General features: G+C 39.6%; 1 protein-coding gene across 2 annotated transcripts in view; it reads right to left on the bottom strand.

The window, feature by feature from the left end:
- Positions 1–6,451, bottom strand: part of LOC126176021 (activated Cdc42 kinase Ack) — a 497,712-nt gene extending 491,261 nt beyond the window's left edge. For both annotated transcript variants that reach the window (XM_049923148.1, XM_049923146.1), the window contains exon 1: positions 5,983–6,451. The gene's annotated coding sequence lies outside the window, so the exon portion shown is untranslated. The remainder of the gene's footprint in view (positions 1–5,982) is intronic.
- Between the last annotated feature and the right edge of the window lie 7,464 nt (positions 6,452–13,915).

The following is a 13,915-nucleotide window of genomic DNA, read 5'->3' as shown; positions in this document are numbered from 1 at the left end:
AAGTATAATGACTTTTCTGGAGACTAGAAATCTACTCTGTAGGAATCAGCATGCGTTTCGAAAGACGACTGTGTGAAACCCAGCTCGAGCTATTCGGCCACGAGACTCAGAGGGCCATATACACGGGTTCCCAGGTAGATGCCGTGTTTCCTGACTTCCGCAAGGTGTTTGATACAGTTCCCCACAGTCGTTTAATGAATAAAGTAAGAACATATGGACTATCAGACCAATTGTGTGACTTGATCGAAGAGTTCCTAGATAACAGAGTGCAGCAGGTCATTCTCAATGGAGAGATGTCTTCTGAAGTAAGAGTGATTTCAGGTGTGCCACAGGGGAGTGTCGTAGGACTGTTGCTATTCACAATATATATAAATGACCTTGTGGATAAAATCGGAGTTAGTTGTGGCTTTTTGTGGATGATGCTATAGGATATCGAGAGGTTGTAACAATGGAAAACTGTACTGAAATGCAGGAGGATCTGTAACGAATTGACACATGGTGCAGGGAATGGCAATTGAATCCCAATGTAGACAAGTGTAATGTGCTGCAAATACATAGAAAGAAAGATCCTCTATAATTTAGCTACAATAAAGCAGGTCAGTAACTGGAAGCAGTTAATTCCATAAATCATCTGGGAGCAGGCATTAGGAGTGATTTAAAATGGAATGACCATATAAAATTATGTTGTCGGTAAAGCAGATGCCAGACAGATTCATTGGAAGAATCCTCAGGAAATGCAGTCTGAAACCAAAGGAAGTAGGTTACAGTACACTTGTTCGCCCACTGCTTGAATACTGCTCACCGGTGTGGGATCCGTACCAGATAGGGTTGATAGAAGAGATAGAGAAGATCCAACGGAGAGCAGCATGCTTCATTACAGGATCATTTAGTAATCGCAAAAGCGTTATGGAGATGATAGATAAACTCCAGTGGAATATCTGCAAGAGAGACGTTCAGTAGCTCGGTACAGGCTTTTGTTGAAATTTCGAGAACATACCTTCACCGAGGAGTCAATCAGTATATCACTCCCTCCTACGTATATCTCGCAAAGAGTCCACGAGGATAAAATCATAGAGATCAGAGCCCACACAGAGGCATACCGACAATCTTTCTTTTCAAGAACAATACGAGACTGGAATAGAAGGGAGAACCAATAGAGGTACTCAAGGTACCCTCCGCCACACACCGTCAGGTGGTTTGCGGAGTATGGATGTAGATGTAGAAGGTTGGCCAGGTGAGGGTATCACATGGTGACACAGTCAAAGAAGTTCTCCAAGCCGGCAAAGAAGAAAATGGTTTGCCTTTGTTTGACTTCTTGGAGCCTTTCCAGTTGGCAGAGAAAGACTCTGATGTTTGTTGGCTTGGGAGACAGTGGAAGCCTTCACTGGAGTATTCCTTCTGTCCTTTTTGCCCTGCCGGTCATGTAGCTGGTGACTTCGCTCTGTGAGGCAAAGGTTTGGCGGCTTTTTGCCCAGCTGGACGAGGAGACGGAGATGCTACCATGACACTGGATAATTTCACAACCGCAGGGCTGAATTTTAGGTTGAATGTCTGTGAGTCCATGTCCTTCGTGGAGCAAGATGTAGCAAGAACAGTACTTTAAGTGCCAGATGTTGGAACGCAGGGAATGCATTTAGCCAGTAGCTTGTAAGCGACTGAGTAAGGCACTTTTTCCTATACCCAAATCTCCTGGACAGCCCACTCATTGAGACACATGGGACAATCTCAAGGAGGAGGCAGCATGGTCACCACAGCCGTTGATACAACAGCGAGGAGGAGGTGGACAATCGTCCTCATGAGCATCCCTAACACAGGTTACGCATTTGGCTGGGTCTCGACAGGACCCTAGAGTGTGGTTGTAACGATGACACTGGTAGCAAAACATTGGGTGCAAAATATACAGTATGACTGTGATAACTGCATAACCTGCTTTAATATTTGATGAAAGAAACAATCTATCAAAAGTGAGATATCTGCTTGTGTCTTTATATATATGTGTGTGTGTGTGTGTGTGTGTGTGTGTGTGTGTGTGTGTGTGTGTGTGTGTGTGTGTCCCTTTTTCCCCCCAAGGTAAGTCTTTCCGCTCCCAGGACTGGAATGACTCCTTACCCTCTCCTTTAAAACATACATCCTTTCGCCTTTCCCTCTCCTTTCCTCTTTCCTGATGAAGCAACCGTGGGTTGCGAAAGCTTGAAATTTGTGTGTGTGTGTGTGTGTGTGTGTGTGTGTGTGTGTGTGTGTGTGTGTTTGTTATTGTCTCTAGCAACGTACTAATGCTTTCGTTTGGTAAGTTACAGAATCTTTGTTTTTAGATATATTTTTCCCTCACAGGGAAACATTCCACATGGGAGAAATATATCTAAAAACAAAGATTCTGTAACACAGTAATGCAAGTATGGGATTCGTCCTGTGTTATCTCCCACTGGGGGGCGGGGGGCGGGGGGGGGGGGGGGGGGGGGAGGGCGCAATTGTTCAAAATATTTTTCTAATTTAAAAATAAAACTAAATAAAATTAATTTACAAAAATCTAATTGGACAATTCTAACATGTTTTCAGAAACTACATGTCCAAAAGGATGTTCAGGGAAAAAACTGTCAGCATACCTTATTTTGTTTAAAAACTGCAGCCAATTTTCAGATTTTTAGTTTGCTTTGAAGTAACACATTGCATCCCACTTTCAGCAACTGCTACCAACAGAATGTATATAAAGCAATAAAAATTGGCAAAATTTCATGATATTAGATACAAAAGCAGTACACAAAATCTTTGTTCACAACTAGATAATGGATGTCAAGGTCTGGATGACTTGACATGGAATGACCCTAAGGTCTTCACTATGTCATCCATATTCCACAGGTCAGCACTGTGGCACAGACAAAACACTAAGCATACACGTGTCAATGTAAAGCACTTTCTGTCAAACATCCAAGCCTCTAACAAATACGTGAACCCTTACTAAAAAGTGCAGGTAAAGTATTGAGTATGAAACATTTCAAAGTGAGATCACTCCAGAGATCTCATCTCTACTGATAAGACTATATCTACATACATACTACGCAAGCCAGCATATAGTACGTGGCACAGGGCACCCTGTACTGCAACTAGTCGTTTCCTTTCCTGTTCCACTCCCAGACAGAGTGAGCGAAAAATGACTCTCTATATGCCTCCATATGAGCCCTAATTTCACGTAGTCTATCTTATCTTCATGGTCCCTATGAGAAATGTATGTTGGAAGCAGTAGGATCATTCTGTAGTCAGCTTCTAATGCTGGTACTCTAAAGATTTCTCAGTAGTGTTCTTCAAAATCAATGTCATTTTCCTCCAGGGATTCCCACTTGTGCTCCCAAAGCATATCCATAACACTTGGATGCTGATTGAATATACCGGTAACAAATCTAGCAGATCACCTCTGAATTGCTTTGATGTCTTCTTTCAATCTGCCCTGGTGTCTATCCCTAACAGTCTAGCAATATTCAAGGTTAGGTCACGCTAGGATCCTATATGCAGGTGAACTACACTTTCCTAAAATTCTCTCCATAAACCGAAGTTGACCATTCGCCTTCCCTACAACAATCCTCATATACTCATTCCATTTCACATTGCTTCACAACGTTATGCCTATATATTTAAATGATGTGACTGTCTCAATAAGGACACTATTAATGCTGTATCTGAACATTACAGGTTTATTTTTCCTACTCATCAAAATTAACTTACACTTTTATACATTAAGAGCCAGCTGCCATTCATCACACCAACTAGAAATTTTATCTGGTATCAATGGGAAACTCACATTGACAACATATTAAAGAAGCTAAGTACCATGTGTTATTTAATGAGAGTGCTAGAAAACTGCTGTCATAAGGACTGTCTAATGACAGTTTACTATTCTAATATACATTCCGTCCTAAAATATGTGATCATTTTTTGGGGTAACTCACCATCCTGCCTAAAACTCTTCAGGATGCAAAAAAGAATAGTGAGAATCATGGCTGGAATAAAAAGGAACAAACCATGTAGACCATTATTTAAAAGGATGGGGATTCTTCCCCTTCCATGTATTTTCCTATTTGAAAGTGCAATGTTTATAAAGAAATATACAATAACAAATCCTAGTATCCTCCCCAAAAATGAAAATGTTCATCATCATAATACAAGACAGAAAACTGACTATCATGTACTCCATACAAAAACCAGTTTGTGCCAAAAAGGAACATTACACCATGGAAAAATTATCTACAATAAATTGCCAAGAGAAATTAAAGTAAAGACTGTTGTAAAAAGTTTTAAAGCAGCATTAAAAGAATATCTGTTGACACATTGCTTTTATAGTGTGGAAGAGTTCCTCCAAAATCCTCGAGAGTCTAAGTGATGATTATGCAAATACTGTAACCATTAATATTGGCCTATAAATACATTCAGATGTAATTCTCAAGTTTCTAATGGGGTTCAAGTATAAGTTGTATACTGACTTGCCCAGTATATGAAGTAAAATTCTGTGAATGTAATTCTCTAGTGTACATTTCAATTCATAGTGTAGAAGAGTTCCTCAAAAATCCTTAGAGCTTAAGTGAGGATCATGCAAATACTGTAATCGTTAATATTGGCTTATACATGTAGGCTATTCAGTTGTAAACTTCAAGTTTCTAATGTGGTTTAATTATAACTTACACATTGACTTGCCCAGTATATGAAGTGCTGTAAAATTTTGTGAACATAATTTTCTAGTTTCTAAAGTGTTTTAATTGTAAGATATACTTTGACCTGTCCAATATCTGATGTGCTGTACTGTACATGTAAGATTTACTGGACCAATAAATACAATAGAACTACAATCACTTATCTTCAACACTTTCCTGTACACCACAGCATCATCAATGAAGAACTGCCAGATTGCTGCCCACCTGTCTGCCATATCATTTATGTATTCACTTGCCTGGGGCACTCCTGATGTTACCCCTGTCTCCAACGAATGCTCATCATCAAGAACAACATACTGGGCTCTATTACTTAAGAAGTCTTCAAGCCAGTCACATATCTGGGACCCTACATCTTCAATACAGGACTCTGTGCGATAGTCAAATGACGGTACTTTACACCATTCTCCCATGTGAACGATTTATTAAACATGGAATTTAAAACTTCAGCCTTCCTTTTGCTATCTTCTACTTCTATCTAACAAAATAAAAATATGCCAAACAATATAGCAACTGGCCAGGATCTTAACGGCAGTCTTTACAAACCCACTGTTCCTTCTTTGACAGCTAATGACAGGCACTGGGAAAAACTGCGTAATTGTGGACATAATGAATTTCAGCCACAATTATGATCGATAAAAGGGGGAATTGTGGAATCAATTAATTTAGGTTTCACAGAAAATTTAATGGAGTGGGATGGGAAAAACCATGCTAAATTAGGCAATGCTGAAAACGATTATTTGTGCAAACAGCAAATAATGAGTTGAACTGAATACACAGCTACCATCAACATTGTTCAACAAGAGGAGTGGAAGTGAAGTTGGGGTGTCTGAGTGTCTACTGCGGACTTTGAAGCGTTCAGCTCTCTAGCTTCGGAATATTTCTCTAGTAAATTTACAATACGATTCTTTTTCATCGCGTCCGAATATTTAGCACAACGTTGTCAATCAATCAATGCGGAAGGGTACGTCTACGGGAACAATTGCAAATACAAGGAATTGCTTACTAGTAGCCACCAATACAGCCATAATTAAGTAAATTACTATTACTCCAACCCACACTAACTTAATCATTACTGTAGGCTGCTTTAGGACTAAGTTTGAAAGGCAAATAAATACATTTTCAAAATAACAGCGTTACATGACAGGTACGAATCGCAGTATTACATACTGCTACATATCTTACTCAATAAATTCTTTGTATGTCGATTTATTTTGTCCATTTACCACACTGATACTGTATATCTTGAGGCTTAATTTCAAACAGAGCTTAAATATAAACTCACCAAATTATTCCTCCTCCAATCTTCAAACGTCTTCCTCAGCCTACCAACACACGTAAGTTGGCACGTAATGTTGCCTTTGTACTGTCATAGTTGCTTCAGGAAAAATACAAAACTATGCAGGACATTGGAAACTAAGTGTAATCAAAAGCTGTTTCACGACTGCTCTTTAATAAATTATACTTGTGTCTACTTCCGCTCTGCTACGGTTTAAGAACTGAAATTCCTCTTTTTCCAGACGCACATCCTTTTCAAGGCGTATCTGAATGACAGATACTTTGAAACAATGTCTTGTAAATACTCTCACACCTTCCACCGCTTATTTTGGCTGAAACAATGTCATATAAATCCTCTCACACCTTCCACCGCTTATTTTGGCTTGACTTTTGACTGCGCTTTTAACAAGTATGTCATTATTCAATTAGACAAATCAAATCAGTTCCGATTCCAAAGACATTCGCAAGCAAGTTACAACCTGATGGAAGCGGCCGTGGCTGTCATAGAGGTAAGAATAGAGGGAGACGCCGTGACGTCACAGCTGTGAAGCCGAGGGGAGCCATCTCAATCCGACTAAAACATTGCTGCTGTAAGCTTGTGTGCATAGGCTTGTCGCTCGCTTTTGGAAGGATTTTGCGCTATTATGGTGACTTGTGTGGTGTTCGGATGTACGAATCGTTCTGATTGTGATGCGAAATCGAAGGGAATAACATTTCATGTGTAAGTTGACCCATAACTGAGGATAAAATCAACACATTTCGTAATTCCCTTGTTGACAGAGACTGGTTTAGCCATTTTAGTGTCGATCGACATTACACTTCAAGTAATGACCTGCCAGCCAAAATAATATTTGATAGATTTTTTAATGCATTCTTGACCCTATTTAACTATAGTATTTCCATAAAGAAAATCAAAATAATGGACAGCAGCCACAAATTCAGATCTCAAAACAGACAAAATATATGTTACACTAAACAGCTGACAGATCTAAAGAAACAAGTTTTGTTACTGTACAACATATACAATAGTATGAAGTCTGACTGTGCCAAATCAGCCTATGTGGAATGCAGGAATGAATACAAAAAAGCCATCCTGCAGGCCAAAAAAAACATACAATGCCAGCAGCATACATAATTCCACCAATAAATGCAAAACCACTTGGAAAGTAATTAACAGTGCTGCCACAGATACTAAAAAAGACAAAATTAATATCCCACCACAAACACTCAATGAGTTTTTTACTAATTCAGTGAAAGAAATAGGAGACGCAATTATCAAACCAGACATTAGTCCATCAGAGATACTCTCCCAAAATTGGGGTAGACAGTCACTAAATACAAGCATGCTAACCTTCTCCGAAGTAATGCCTAGATATGTACAAGGGGTCATAAAACAATTGAAATCATCTGATAGCTTAGATATACATGGCATATCATGCAACCTGCTAAAAAAAGTGTGTGATTGCATTCTATACCCTTTAACCCATTGCATAAACAAGTGCTTACTTGAGGGATATTTTCCTGATGAGTTAAAACTGTCTAGGGTCGTTCCAGTATACAAAAAGGGAGATAAAGACTCTCCATCTAGTTACAGGCCTATTTCAATAGTACCCGCATTCTCCAAGGTAATAGAATGCATCATGTACCAACAATTATCATCTCACTTTGAGAATCTAGGAATAATTAATGCTACACAATATGGGTTTAGGAAGAATCTGTCAACCATTGATGCAATCAACACGGTAGTCAGTTACATCCTCAAAGTTTTTGAGAACAAAGGCTTTGCTCAGGTCTCATTCTGTGACCTAAGCAAGGCCTTCGACTGTGTTGAGCACACGCCACTACTAGAGGAACTAGAATTCTACGGCATCAAAGGAAACAGTCTCAGACTATTAAAAGCTTACCTCAACAACCGTAAACAGGTAGTTTGTGTTGGTAAGGAAATGTCAAACATAGAAAATGTTAAAGTAGGTGTGCCTCAGGGATCTGTACTGGGGCCCTTCCTGTTTCTGATAATGATCAATGACCTCCCCTCGTTTATTACATCCACCACTGTATTGTATGCAGATGATACGACTTTTCTTCATAGCAGTAACAATCCTAATGATCTTAAAACCTGTGCTGAAAATACACTCACTCATGCAGCATATTGGTTCAGAGCAAATGGTTTCCTGCTAAATGAAAATAAAACTCAGCAGATAATCTTCACTCTAAGAGACAAGCCACTATCTGATGACCCTAGTTCTGTTAAATTCCTGGGAGTTTATTTAGACGAAAAGTTATCCTGGGGCCAACATGTAAACTATATTAGTAGTAAGCTATCTAGAGTAATTTATTTATTAAGACAACTCAGAAATTGTGTACCTGAAACATACATCAGATCATCTTATTTTGCATTTTTCCAAAGTATAATATCCTATGGCATTATCTTGTGGGGTAACTGTAGTCATATACATGACATCCTATTATTGCAGAAGAAAGCCATTAGGATAATTACAAATTCTTCACATAAGGCTCACTGCAAACCCTTATTTACCAAACAAAAAATTATGACTGTAATAAACCTCTATATACACAATGTCTTAATCTTTACGAAGAAGAACCTACAAGATGTGAAACGTAGAGAAAATGTATATTGTTACAACACAAGAAGCATCAAACACATATATACGCCTTACCACAGACTATCAAAATCAATAAATAGCTATGAAGTCACAGGGCACAAACTATTTAATAAGCTGCCACATGCCATACAGGATCTTCCTGAACATACATTCAAAGAAAGACTGCATGAATGGTTTATTGCCCACCCGTTCTATGATATCAATGAATTCTTCAACTGTAAAATGCAGTAATCCAACAGATGACCCACTGTACATTTATTGTAATATAAGCTAAAATATTTCAGTAGTCAATTCCTTATCACACTGTATTATAAATTGTGACTTCATTTGACGTTGTCAATTGCTGTAATGGCCTAAAGACAATAAAATCTTTATTATTATTATTATCATTATTATTATTGTTAAGTGTGATTTTACAACTTCATTGTGAATGAACGTGTGCTACATCGGTACTTGTACTATAGCATGTTTTTCTCCTGTATGATTTTAGATTTCCTAAAAATGAAAGTCGGAAAGCTCTGTGGGAGAATGCCGTGAGGAGGAAGAATTGGCGTGCGTCTAAATGGAGCACTATATGTTCTCAGCATTTCCGAGAAGAGGACATAGACCGAACTTCCCTTTCAACAGTAAGGCTCCGAGAAAATGCTGTACCATCAGTTTTCCCTACACACCCAAAACATTTGCAAAAGGTATGTTAATTCAAAGAATTAAATTCTTAGTTTTCAAGTTCACGTTTCAGTATAATACGTACGTATCGTCGATAATCGAAGTGTTGAGTAACTCACTTTGTCTTCATCATGTATCAAATTAAAAGCTAACACTACATTAACTGGCGTAAAGTATAGGCCTAAACAGGACACTGTGTAGATTTGCCATTCTATGTACCATATTTCAGTAAATATTGGTGGTAATGAACAGTGTTTCCCAGTAGTGTAACGTAACTGTAATGTCCCAGTACATACTACAAACAAGATGTATTTATGGGGCTTTGGAGGGAGGGTATAGTTAACTTAGTTTTCAGTTTCTATTATTTAGTTTGTGATACACGTTTATTACTGAATTAACAAAACTGTATCGTTTACATTGAAGGCTAGCTATTCGTAATATTACATTAAAAACTATTTTTAATCAGAAGAAACGCGGAATTTCGCCTTTACGAGATTTTATTTTAAACAAAAACTTTGAAACAACCAATCTGATGACGTTACATGCGTATATGGTGCAATTAGCGACTGTAATACACGCAGTGCTATAGCACACTGGCAATGTTTTGGTCAGAGTGTCATGGCAGCGAGCCACGCCCCCATGGCTTCAAAACATAGTACGGCTGGGATATGTAGCGCCATCTCCCCTTATTCTTACCTCCATGGTGGCTGTATCAAGAACAGGTATCCTCTGTCGAAACGACGTAAATAGTAACTCCTGCTCACGTCGCCCTGTATTTTCTCGTGCCGTGAGATAAGTTTTCAATCTTTTACGCCAGCTGCAGGGTGCAGAAGTTTTATTTGTGGTGTTTTACATCCTTTAGCGAACATCGAACACAGATGCTGGTTTATGAAGTAAACAGTGCTTGAGAGGAAAAATACCAATTATGTGATCTTCTTGTGACCCACAATATGAAGTCAGTTTGATGTTTACAAGTACATAGTAGTGTCACTGAAAGAACTGAAATTAATTACATTCGTAAAAGAAAAGCGGTTTATTATCGCTACAGCGCGAAAGCGCTCTAAAAGTATCTTCGACCTCAGGATCGGTGATCGGTGTTGTGTGTGGGGGAGGGGGGAGGGGCGGGAGTGGGGGAGGAGGAGGGGAGAGCGTCATGGTGCTCGGTTCCTATTTGAGCTAGGAAAATGGGGTCACAAGTTTTTGCTATAATCCAGATCAGCGGCCATTGCCTAGCCATTCGAACATCTGTCTTACTGTAGCTGTGTTATATATTGAGCAAAGTTTGAACGACGAGCCAGAGCTGGCGCCCAGGCAGACTGTGCAATTCGATTAATTCCTTTTGCATTGGATTAAAACTAATACATAAATAATGGTACACAGTGCTTTTTTTCTAAAAAAAAAAGGTTTGAGGGTACTCCGAGATTGGATATAATGCAGCGAAAATTACTTATAACTGAAGCAAGGAATGCCACTCGTCTGCTTTTAGCCATGACGTTATCAACATGTCGAACTACGAAAAAAAATGGAATCAGACTCATCAGTTGACAGTCAAATGAAGCAGGCGATACCGAGAAACACCCAAACATACAAGAGAATGTGGTATCGAACACTTCAGTTTACATCACCTCAAATGCAGCATGCAATTCCCATCAACCCCTGAGCAATAAAAGAAAATGGTATCGTACAATGGCTGCCAGCGATTCAGTTGTCAAGAACGGTTGCTGCAGCTTCGAAAAGCTTGAAAGTCAATGACATCGCTTTTCCCACCAAAAACTGCACTGGTATCGTTCGCATTGCAATTACCAACACGAAAAAAATAAATAAAAAATTTACATCCATGAAATAAATCTTTGGCACTCTTCCAAATTCTCAACATAGTAAAAAAATTACTTTGTCGACGAAAAAGTTTAGGGGTACGCAACCCCCAGCGTCCCCCCAGAAAAATAGCACTGATGGTACAATTTGCATGCGTACTGGTCGGATTTTAAGTGCAAAACATACAAAAAACACGTTTTTCTGGGAGTTTTTGAAGCACGGCACTTCTCTACTTTGATCTTGTACGAATCAGTTCAAACTTTTTACGAAGGTAATGAATGGATAAAGTCAAAACGGATTTTTAATCCAGTAATATTTACTTGTTGTTGATGTACGATAGTTTAAAGTCGAGCTAAATGTAGCACACAAAATTCGTTCTTACATGAGCTGAACTCTCAGATACAGTTTAAAGTGATCAAATAAATAAAAATGTATTCTTACAATACAACTGAAAACTTGCTTTAAAAAATCTAGCTACATTCGGCTTGTATGTGTAAAAACACGTTTCTTGGTTTTTTTATGCACAGCGCTTCTGTGTTTCAGACTTGGGCAAATCGTTTCAAATTTTGCAAGAGGGGGGATAAATACACGTAATTAATGGTCCCCTGTTGGTTTTTTGAAAGCTTTATTCGTTTGTCAGAACATAAGCAACATGGTTCCTAAGACAATAAAAACACCTATCCTCAGTCAGCCGTTGCCTGAGTCAACAAAAATCTACATCGGTTGCCAAGCTATGGAAGTCTAAATTCAAAATTATGGCAGAGTAAAAATTGGGAACCAGAATGAAAAAACTCCTATCATAGCACAAAAATGCAGATGTGCCCTGGACAGAGTTAGAGAAGTAAAAAAAAGGGCACTAGCTTTTCGACTTATCTGGCAGCTTCAAAGACATTCTCTTAACATATGTCCACTGTTTTAAAAGTTAAGCCTATTTCCCCAGCACAGTGAGCTCTCTTAGCCGCAAGTTGTTCGCAGACTTGCATATTGCAGTTTATAGGTTGTTACTGGGACTGTTGAGGATACAAGATGATGTAGAAAAAATTTTTAGTTGATGTGATGAACGACAGCTAGCTCTAAATGTAGAAAAATGTAAGTTAATGAAGATGAGTACAAAAAACAAACCCCACAATTTTTGGATACAGCATACACATACTGCTTGACACAGTCACAGCATGTAAATACCTAGGCAGAGCAGTACAAAATGGAACGAGCATGTTAGGATTGTGGTTGGGAAGGCGAATGGTCGACTTCAGTTTATTGGGAGAATTCTAGGAAATGTGGTTCATCTGTAAAGGGGACCGCATATAGGACACTAGTGTGACCTGTTCTCGGGTACTGCTCAAGTGGGAATTTCTCTAAGCACGTCCGTCGTTACCTTAACGACACCATTCCAAGATGTTTGATTGGAAGAGGAGGAGCAGAAGATGAACTTCATCGTCGGTGGTCTCCCAGGTCATGTTGTGACTTTAACCTCTGAGGTTAAATAAAAGATAGCATTTTCATCCCCTCTGTGCCTGACACTATTGAAAGTGCGCAACATCGCATTGTTGAAGCTGTGAATTCGATAACGAGAGTAGCTTCGTATTTGTCACGTAACACATGCTGCTGACATTGAATGGATAAAAATTTGAACTTTACTCTTTCCACGAAAGTTGGAATTCTGTTCCTCTCTTATGTACTTGGGGAGCAATAAATTTTGAAATCTGTTCCTTCTTTTTGAATAGCCCTGTATAGATAGTCGTTTTTTGGTACCATCTGCCAGGCGATGTGTTATATCCTAGCCAGTAATGCCAACCGAGCCCGCTGCCAAAAGGTTGGCAGCATCAAAGTCCGGACGCCGTCCGCATAAGCAGCGCCAGCGATACAGGAAATCGCCGCAAGTCTGCGCGCGCCACCGCTGGCTTCTGGCTTCTTAAGCGCTGGAGTCACGAGCGCTAGGACAGTTCTGTATTCGCCGCTCGGTGGTATACTCGCCACCGATTTGTGTACTTGCTAGTCAGTTGTGTGTTCATCGCAGCAGAGTAGTTGTTTGTCGTCAGCCGTCGCTGACCTAGCCGCTCCGACTCGAACTAGACAGATTTCTGTAGACACGGAGTTCACTACTGTGTTTCTGTATCTTCATTAATAAAGATAAGTACCGACTTTTATTTAATCAGAGTGTTTGGGTTTTCATCTTTCTGTTCACTGTTCCAGCGGACCGGTCGGCCCGCTATTAAAAGTGTGGCGGTGACTTCGTAAGCCGTTTCTACAGCGAAGTGTTTGTCGCTACGAACGCCGCCACAAAACGATGCACGGTGGATTGCTCAGTATTTGTGTACATGTAGATGTTGACATGCTAAAGGCCCTGATCCTGTGCCCAAAATCCAGATGATTCGCCAGCCATAGTGAACAATACACGGGTTGATTATAATTAAAGATAAACTTTCAAAACACTGTAGAAATAACACCACTGGTCAGAATAACGTCAAATTTCAAAGGAATATTATCGGAGAAGGGGGAAAACGTATGGCAGAGGAAAAAAACAGTGTGAAAATTGATCAACATATGGCGCTGTATGTGTCAGAGTGCGTAAATGAACATTCCTGTCATGTGCACTACCCATAGAACCTAGTATAAACACGCCGGGTACTCGGCTTTTCCTACTTTCGCGTCTGCGATGTTCGCCAGGACTGTGCACACGTCTCTCTGCTGAAGTTCCCGACACAGAAGGGTTTGCAAAAAGGCGTGGTTCGGATGACTGCCGTGTATCTGGAGAAAATAAATCGGAAATTCGAAAAGACAGGTTCTTTTGGTGTGCAACCTGGTAGAGGGAGGAAACAAACTGATCCGACGTCA

Source organism: Schistocerca cancellata, chromosome 3 (genome assembly GCF_023864275.1).
Source record: "Schistocerca cancellata isolate TAMUIC-IGC-003103 chromosome 3, iqSchCanc2.1, whole genome shotgun sequence".
NCBI lineage: Eukaryota > Metazoa > Arthropoda > Insecta > Orthoptera > Acrididae > Schistocerca > Schistocerca cancellata.
The sequence above is the reverse complement of the archived record's forward strand: the minus strand, read 5'-3'. Positions and strand labels throughout refer to the sequence as shown.